At 38.2% G+C, this 10,396-nt stretch overlaps 1 pseudogene; it reads right to left on the bottom strand.

Moving 5' to 3' along the window:
* Positions 1-2,614: 2,614 nt before the first annotated feature.
* On the bottom strand, positions 2,615-2,704 carry LOC129406133 (U2 spliceosomal RNA; annotated as a pseudogene).
* Between the last annotated feature and the right edge of the window lie 7,692 nt (positions 2,705-10,396).

Here is a 10,396-nt window from a genome sequence, read left to right as displayed (position 1 = left end):
AGAAAGAAAGAAGGAAGGAAGGAAGGAAGGAAGGAAGGAAGGAAGGAAGGAAGGAAGGAAGGAAGGAAGGAAGGAAGGAAGGAAGGAAGGAAGGAAGATGACACAAAACCCCCAAATAATCTCTCAAGGTCAATGTGCTAAATGCACCAATTGAGAGATACTGAGTTGAAGGATGTATTAGAAAATTGAATGCAATACTCTGCTACTGCAAGAAACATATTTGAATAGTCAAAGCAAACAGAGTCAAACTCGAATGCTAGATAACAATTCTTTAAGCAAACAACATTTTCAAAAAGGCTGGGATGGCCATATGAGTATCAGATGACATAGATTTTAGACTAAAGAATAGTATGAGACATTGCAGTAACAAAACGATTTCACACACCTAGACATATATGTATGCAGTGAGGTACTATCAAAATACTTAAAACAACTGCTAATAGACTAGGACTTTGGTAGCAAAACAATAGAAATTGGAGATTTGAGCACCACTTTGTCACCTCTTTTTTTTAGGTTTTGTTTCAACTTTAATACTTTAAGTTATTTTGTTTTTCACATATAATACACATAGCATCAAAATACCAATTTTAAAGAGCACAGTGCAGTGGTTTTTAGTATAATCACAGAGTTGTGCTGCCATCACTGCTATATAATTCTAGGACACTTTTATCATCCCCAAAGAGTCGGTTCTCATTACCAGTCTCTCCTGCCTCCACCCTCCTCTCCTTCCAGCCCCAGAATTTGGCAATCTCTAGTCTGCTTTCATACTCTATGCACTGGCTTAATTTGAACATTTACTATAAATGGAGACATACAATATGTGATCTCTTGTGCCTGATTTCTTTGCACCATGCATCATGTTGGCAAGTTTTATTCATGTTGTAGCTTGCGTCAGGTGCATTTCTTATTATTTCCAAATGATCCAATCATCAGATATTATTTTGAGAATCTTTATGTCACAAACAAGAGAGCCTTGAAGAAATGAATAAATTCCTAGATTTCTATAATTTCTCCAGGGTGAACCAAGATACTCAGGGATACATGAGCAAACCTAATACTATCAAGGAAATTGAAGTGGTAAGTCTTCAAAAGAAAAGAAAACACCCAAGGTCTGTGTGGATTCACCAGTTAATTATTCAAACCTTTAATGGTGACTTACTTCCAATCCTGTTCAAGCCTTTCCAGGAAATTGAAGAAATAGAAATACTTCCAAATAGTTTCTATCTGGCAAATATCACTCTGATAACAAAAGCAGCCAGAGATACCACCAAAAAAGAAAATTACAGGCCAATATCCCTGATGAACACAGATGCAATAATCCTCAACAAAATACAGGAAATAAAACCCAACAACTCATCAAGGAGATCGTAAAACGTGACCAAGTAGAATTCATCCTAGGGATGCAAGGATGGCTTAACATTTGCAAGTTAATCAATATAACACAACATATCAATAAAAATAAAAGATAAGATTACATGATTATATCAATAGATACAGAAAAATTATTTGACAATATGAAGATTCATGATAAAAGCTCTCAACGAAATGGGAGTTAAGGAACTTTGCTCAATATAGTCAAATCTATCTACCACAAGCCCACAGCAAGCATTATTCACAATGATAAAAAACTGAGCCTTCCCTGTAAGATCAGGCACAAGGCAAGGTTGACCACTCTTGCCACTACCATTCAATATAATACTGGAAGCATTCGCCATAGTAGTTAGGCAAAAAAAAATATATTCAAGGCATCCAGATAGAAAAGAGAGGGTCAAGTTATCACTATTTACCGATGATATAATACTATACTTAGAAAATGCTAAAGACTCTAGAAAAATGAAACAACAGGTATGTATAGTAAAGAGCAGGTTAAAAAATAAATACACAAAGGTCCATGGCTTTCCTAATACAAATAATGAAAGTCAAGAAGGAGATATCAAATAAAAATTTTGTTCACAATGGGTCCACAGAAAACCAAGAATCTTAAAAGCAGCTTGACTGGAGCCTCAGCCACATTAGCGACTGTTAGTTTTTCTCCCCCCTCCATATCTCGTAAGAACCATAAGTTACCCTCTTAATTGGAACTGTCACTAGGTTAGCTTAACCACCAGAAACACATTAGCCAATAACTCATTAATCCACTTTAATTAATACTGCATCATAAGCAGAATAGTAACAGTAAGCATGAAGGGATAAGCCACATAGGTCACAATGGTAAAGCAACACAGAAACCCACCAGACTTACTTAGTGAAGAGGCTAGCCCAGAAGACCCCAACAGCAATGAAGTGCTAGATAACCTCTCTGACAAAGAATTTAGAAGGGAGCTATTGAGGATCCTTAGGAAGCTAAATGAAACAATGGAAAGCAATGCCAATAAAATACAACAGGATATGAAGATAGAAATGCTGAAAATGCAAACGAAATTACAAACGGAAATGTCAAACCTGAAAAACCTGGTAGGCGAATTAAAAAACTCAGTGGAAGGCCTCAAGCATCAGAGTAACAGCTGCTTAGGACAGAATCAGTGAGCTCGAAGATGAAGTCCAGAGACTCTCTAGAAAAGAGCAGAAAATGGAAAAGAGTCTCACAATCTAGGCCAGAGAGCAAGAGAAGATCATGAGGAAGCCAAGAGGAGTAACATAAGAATTATTAGATATTAAACTGATAAGAACAGATACTACACTTGATATTAGCCAAGGAAAGTATCATGCTAAGTGAAATGAGTCAGAAAGAGAGAGACAGACATAGAAAGATTGCATTCATCTGTGGAATATAGAATAACAGAGTAGGAGACTAACACCCATGAATAGTAGAAATAAGTACCAGGAGGTTGGCTCCATGGCTTGGAAGCTGGCCTCACGTTGTGGGGAGAGGGCAGCTCGGATAGAAAAGGGAGCACCAAGCAAAATGTGGTTGGAGGCCACGCAGGTGATTGTGTGCTGAATGTAGACTAGAGACTGAACACAATGGCCACTCAACACCCCTATTGCAAACCACAACATCTAATTAGAGAGAGAGAACTAAAGGGAATACCCTGCCACAGTGGCAGGGTAGGGTGGGGGAGATGGGATTAGGGGGGTGGGAGGGATGCTGGGTTTATTGGTAGTGGAGAATGGGCACTGGTGAAGGGATGGGTTCTCGAATATTGTATGAGGTAAACATGAGTACAAAAATGTATAAATCTGTAACTGTACCCTCACAGTGATTCACTAATTAAAAAATAAATAACTTTTTTTAAGAAAAGAAAAGAATTATTGGAGTCTCAGAGGGATAGAAAGAAAACCCTGATAAAGAAGAAACTGTCAAAGACATCATTGCTACAATGTTCCCAGAGTTGAAGAAAGCGTGCAACCACATTCAGAGGGCCCTAATGGTACCAGTTAGAAGAAATAAAAATAAAAATACCTCAAGACACATCCTGATCAAAATGACCAAAAATTAGAGACAAAATCTTGAAAGCAGCAAGACCAAAGAAAGAAAGTGCCTATAAAGGAGCATCCTTAAGATTCACAGATAAAAACCTCATGGCCTGAAACCAGTGGTGGTACATAGGGAAAAATTCCGTGAAATAAATGCCTCACCAAAAATACTTTACCCAGGTAGACTCTCATTCATAAAAGAAGGAACAACATCCTGGTCTTGAGTGTTAGTCTCCCACTCTGTTATTCTATATACCATAGATGAGTGCAATCTTTCTATGTCTGTCTCTCTCTTTCTGACTCATTTCACTCAGCATGAAACTTTTCATGCCCATCCACTTGACTACAAAATTCTTGACCTCCTTTTTTCTAACAGCTGCATAGTATTCCATTGTATAGATGTACCAAAGTTTCCTCAACCAGTCATCCGTTCTGGGGCATTCGGGTTTTTTCCAGATTCTGGCTATACAAAAATAGTGAGTTTGTTTTGAAACTCTAACAATAGTGAGTTGTGTGTTGAAATCTGGAATGTAATCAAGGTAAAGAGAAAAGGAAGTGAAATTATCACTCACGCACGGGGGGAGGGGGCTTGGGGGGTGAGGGGTGGGATGTATACTGTTTTTTTTTGTTGTTATTTTTGTTTTTGTTTTTATTGGTGGTGGAATATGGGCACTGGTGAAGGGATGGGTGTTTGAGCATTGTATAACTGAGATATAAGCCTGAGAACTTTGTAACTTTCCACTTGGTGATTCAATAAAATAAATTAAAAAAAAAAAAAAAGAAGGAACAACACAGTTTCACAGATAAATAGCAGCTCGGGACTTCATAGACTCAAAACCAAGATTAAAAGAAAAACTGAATGAGCTACTATAAGACAAGACAGCTCCCTCAAATACACCAAATTTCAGCAAAAAAGAAATTGGGACAAAACCCCATAACAATAATCTCTTTCAACGTCAATGAGCTAAACACACCAATTAAAAGACACAGAGTGGCAGGATGGATTAGAAAATTGAACCCAATATTCTGCTGCCTGCAAGAAACACATCTCAACAGTCAGAACAAACACAGGCTCAAAGTCAAAGTCAAAGGCTAAAAAACAATTCCAAAGGGAACCATCTCCATAAAAATGCTGGGGTAGCCATCCTAGTATCAGACCACATTGATTTCAGACTGAAGAAGTTCACAACAGGCAGTGAAGTTTGTTTCTTATTGATCAAGGGACCTGTACAACAGGAAAAACTAACAATACTAAATATATATGTACCTAATGAGGGACCAGCAAAGTACTTAAAACAACTACTCAGACTCGAAAAAGACATTGATAGCAACACAATACTAGTGGGAGACTTCAACACATCTTTATCGCCTCTTGATAGATCAACTAGACTCAAGCTTAGCCAGAATATACTTTATCTGAGAGAAGAAGTGGAAGAAAGGAACTTAGTAGACACTTCATCCTCAAAAAGATGAATACACATTCTTCTCAAGTTTGCATGGAACTTCCTCCAAGATAGACCACATGCTGAGCCACAAAACATACCTCCATAAAATTAAGAAGATAGAGAGTATATTCACAATCTTCTCAGACCATGATGTGCTGAAATTAGGAGTAAATCTCACATACACAAACAGAAAACTAAATCAAGCACCTAAATATTAAACAACTCACTATTGGACAATGAGTGGCTTAGAAAGGAAATCAAAGAGGAAATCAAAAGATTCCTGAAAATGAATGAAAATGAGGACATGAGTTACCAAAACTTATGAGACAGAGCAAAAGTTATGTTAAGAGGAAAGTTTATAGCTCTACAAGCATTCCTCAGAAAACAAGAGTGAGCCACATAAGTAACATAACCTCACAGCTTAATAGCTTGGAGAATGGCCAACAAAAGGAGCCCAATCCAAACAGGATGAAGGAAATAATAAGACTGAGAGCAGAAATTAATGAGATGGAAACCCAAAAAACAATCCGAAATCAATGAAACCAAGAGTTGGTTCTTTGAAAAAATAAACAAAATCAATATACCTCTAGCAAGACTCACCAAAAACAGGAAGTGAGAAAACCCTAATAAACTGAATCAGAAGTGAAAAGGGGGACATTACAACAGAAAATACAGGAATTCAAAGGATCCCCAGAGATTACTTTGAGAACCTTTATGCCACAAAACACAAAAACCTCGAGGAAATGGATGAATTCCTATAGCCTCCCAAGGCTGAACTAAGAAGACCTGGAATACCGGAACAGACCTATCACCATCAAGGAAATTGATATGGTAATAAAAAGTCTCACCAAGCACAAAAATCCTGGCCCAGATGGATTTACTAGTGAATTCTTCCAAATCTTTGAAGAGGACTTACTCACCTCAATCATTCTTTGCCAAATAGTCCTCTAGCTGAGTTGAACTTCACAAAAGCTGTCAGTGAACAATAGAATCTGCACAAACTCCTCATCCAAACAGCATAGCCTTAAGTCATCACTAGAGGCCCCACACAAACCAAGAGGAGCGCCTGAGGGTAAGGAAGTATTCTAGAATTGGAACAAGTCTACCATCATCAACTTAGCACAAACAGAATCCCCCCTGCAGAAAGAGGGAACAGGGATAGAAAACTACAAGATTCCAACTCTAGACTTCCATAACAATATGAAGAAACAGCAAAAATCCCCTCCACGAAGAGAAGATGAAGAAAAGATTCCAGAAATCTCCACGGGGTTTACCAACATACTGGACCTCTCAAAAAAAAAAATTCAGAGAGAAAATCTTGAAGAGATGTACTCAAAGCAACCATGGAACAGACATCCAATAAATTAAGAGGGAAATGAATGATGCTTTGGAACGGTCAACCAAGAAAATGCAGGAAGAAATGAGATCAGAAATTTTAAAGCGATGAATAGATGTCACAAAGCTACGCACAGAAGTCACACAAATAAAGGATTCGGTAGATGAATTAAAAATCACAGTAGATACCCTCAACAGTAGAATGACTACAGCCGAAGACAGAATCAGTGAGCTTGAAGATGAGCTGCAGAAAGCTTACAGACAACAACAAATAATGGCAAAGGATGTCAAAATGTCTGTAGAGCGAATCAGAGTCCTCAGGGAGGACTTCAAGAGGAACAACATAAGAATCATTGGAGTACCAGAAGCACAGGGAAGTAACCCCAATGTAAAAAACACAGTCAAAGATATCATTGCTAAGAAATTCTCAGAGCTGGAGAAGGCAGGCATCCAGATCCAAGGAGTCCGAAGAGTACCAGCAAAAAGAGACCTGAACAAAAATATTCCAAGGCATATCATAGTTAGAATGATGGAGGCTGTGGATAGAGACACAGTTCTGCAAGCAGCGAGGTCAAAGAAGGAAGTCACATAAAAAGGAGCACCCCTCAGATTTACAGCATACCTATCAGAGGAAACCCTCCGAGCCCGAAGACAATGTTGGGACATAGTGAAAAAACTCAACGAAATGAACGCCTCACCAAGTATACTTTACCCGGCTAAACTCTCACTCATACTCAAAGGAACCATACATTACTTCATGGATAAACAACAGCCCAGGAACTGCATAGACTCAAAACAAAACTTAAAAGAAGGACTAAAGGGGCTATTACAAGACAAGGAAAAACCCTACAAGAACAACAAACCCCACAGAAAGATGACACAAAACCATATGACAATAATCTCTCTCAATAGCAATGACCTACATGCATCAATTAAGAGACACGGAGTGGCAAAATGAATTTGGAAACAAAACCCAACATTCTGCTGCCTACAAGAAATACACCTGAGCAGTCAGAGCAAGCACAGACTCAAAGTCAAAGGATGGAAAACAATTCTGCAAGCAAACAACTCCCTCAAAAAGGCTGAGGTGCCATACTAGTATCCAACAACATAGATTTCAAGTTGAAAAAGATTAGAAGGGACAGCAAAGGTCACTTTCTATTTATCAAAAGATATGTACGGCAGGAAGAAATCACACTATTAAATGTATACTCACCTAATGAGCGACCGGCTAAATATATAAAACAACTCCTAACAAACTTTAAGGAGGACATTACTAGCAGCACAATAGTAGTTGGAGACTTCAATACCACCTTATCAACTCTATAGATCGACAAGAACAAAACTCACCAAGGAAATACTGACTCTGAAGGAAGCACTAGAAGAGAGAGGCCTAATAGACCTATATAGGGTTTACACCCCAAAAAGAAAGAATACACATTCTTTTCCAGTGCACACAGAACATTTTCCAAAATAGATCATGTACTGGGCCACAAAACATAACTCAACAGAATCAGAAAAATAGAAATTGTATCAATTATCTTCTCAGACTACGATGCTCTGAAGATAGAAGCTAATCACACACACAGACGCAAAGAATCAAAGCAAACTCCTGGAAATTAAACATTTCAGTATTGAATAGTGAGTGATTCAGGAAGGAAATTAAGGAAGAAATCAAGAGATACCTCGAAACAAACGAGAATGAAGACACGAGCTACCAAAACCTATAGGACGCAGCTAAAGCTGTGGTAAGGGGAAAATTTATAGCTGTGCTAGCATTCCTTAGTAAGAAAGACAGGGCCTACATAGATAGCTTGACTTCGCAGCTCAGGCCTTAGAAAAGGACCAGAAAAAGGAACTCAAACCAGACCAAAGGAAAGAAATAATAAAACTTAGAGCACAAATTAATGACATGGAAACCCAGAAAACAATCCGAAAGGTCAATGAAATCAAGAGCTGGTTCTTTGAGAAAATAAACAAGATTGATATACTGCTAGCAAGACTCACAAGGAAAGAGAGAGAATGCTAATAAATGGAATCAGAAATGAAAAGGGGGACATCACAACAGAAACCAATGAAATTCAAAAGATCATCAGAGACTACTTCAAAAGTCTGTATGCCATGAAAAGTGAGAACCTAAAAGAAATGGATGAATTCCTTGATTCCTACAATCTCCCAAGACTGAACCAAGAAGACTTGAAATACCTGAATAAACCCATTAATATCAAGGAAACTGAAACTGAAATAAAATATTTTCCCCAAAACAAAAGCCTGGTCCAGATAGATTCACTGGCGAATTCTTCCAAATGTTTAAAGAAGACCTGTTACCAGTTCTCCTCAAGCTTTTCCAGAAAATTGAAAAAACAGTAACTCTCCCAAATAGTTTCTATGAAGCACACATCTCCCTAATACCAAAAGCGAACAAAGATACAACTAACAAAGAAAATTATAGACCAATAGCCCTGATGAACACAGATAATATTAGCAAATATGATGAACACCGAAAATATTAACAAATAGGATCCAACAACTCATCAAAAAGCTCATACACCATGACCAAGTGGGACTCATCCCGGGGATGCAAGGATGGTTTAACATTCAGAAATCAATCAACATAATCCATCATATTAACAAAAGTAAAGATAAAAACCATATGATCATAACAATAGATGCAGAGAAAGCATGTGACAAGATCCAACATCCGTTCATGATGAAAACCCTCACCAAAATGGATTTTGGAGGAACTTTCCTCAAGGTAGTCAAAGCCATCTACCACTAGCCTACGGCAAGCATTATCCTAAATGGAGAAAAACTAAGGGACTTACCTCTAAGATAAGGAACGAGACAAGGATGCCCACTCTCAACACTTCTCTTCAATATAGTACTGGAAGTACTTGCAATAGCTGTTAGACAAGAAAAAGAGATTAAGGGCATCCAGATAGGAAAGGACTAAATCAAACTCTCACTATCAGACAGTATGATACTATATCTAGAGAAGCCTAAAGCCTCTACTAAGAAACTCTTAGAAATAATAGACTTGTACAGTAAAGGTGCAGGCTATAAAATCAATACCCAAAATCCATGGCCTTCCTATATGAAAATAATGAAAGAGAAGAAAGTATATGAAAAAATCAATCCCACTCACAATTGTGCCCCAGAAAATCAAGTACCTCAGAATCAGCTTAACTAAGGAAGCAAAAGACCTCTACAAAAGAACACTGTAAAACACTAATCCACGAAATAAAAGAGGACATGAGGAAATGGAAACATATCCCCTGCTCATGAATAGGGAGAATCAACTTTGTCAAAATAGCAAAACTCCTCAAAGGATTATACAGATTCAATGTGATCCCTATAAGGATTCCCATAACATTCTTCAAAGAAATGGATCAAGCAAACCTGAAATTCATATGGAACAACAAATGCCCACTGATTTCTAATGCAATTCTTGGGAAAAAGAGGATGAGAGGCTGTAGGATAACATAGCCTCATGTAGTTTAAGTTTATTGGGTTACTCCCATCACAATGCTCCCATTCCTCTGTGTTTATTTGTAGCTTCTTTCTTAGTGTTCTGTTGACTTGTAAATATTGTTTTACTCTTCTCCGTGAGTCCTTTGTATAGTTTATTCAGAGCCATGTTCTTTTATATGGACACAGGAAGACTTAGCTAATGCTGTGCTTTTGTAACCTGGGAGTCATTTGACTCTACATGATATTTTCCTCCTGGGCATTTGTTCTCTAGACCTAAGCCTCAGCTTCCCTTACTTTCTAGCACCTTTAATAGCAAGGTCCAGACGAGGGACAAAACGGACCCAGGGTAAGCTATGAGTTGTGTGCTACCCTGGCATCGAGTTGGGCCTGGCCAAAGTGCCTAATGTTTAACTATAAGTTAAGAGCTTGGTCACGGACAAATGCTATCATGGTCCAAATAGTGATAACCAGATTCGGACCCTGCTAGGGTTGGGAATGATTAATCTGGCCTGAGTGCTGTAGTCTGAGTCTGTGATAAGATGTTGCCAGGAGAGCTGCTTGCAAGCCTCAATGTGTCTCTTGCTATGTCCATACAAAAATAACTAGTATTAAGATGAGAATAAGTTCTTGGACTAAGGAAAGGAGAAAAACCTTTTGCGGTATTACACCTGCTGACAGTAGGGAAGGGCTTTGGAATGCCCTTAGGTGTGTTCCCTTTGAACCTGATG

The sequence above is a fragment of the Sorex araneus genome, chromosome 6, assembly GCF_027595985.1.
Source record: "Sorex araneus isolate mSorAra2 chromosome 6, mSorAra2.pri, whole genome shotgun sequence".
Lineage (NCBI taxonomy): Eukaryota > Metazoa > Chordata > Mammalia > Eulipotyphla > Soricidae > Sorex > Sorex araneus.
This window is presented reverse-complemented; position numbering and strand designations above follow the sequence as displayed.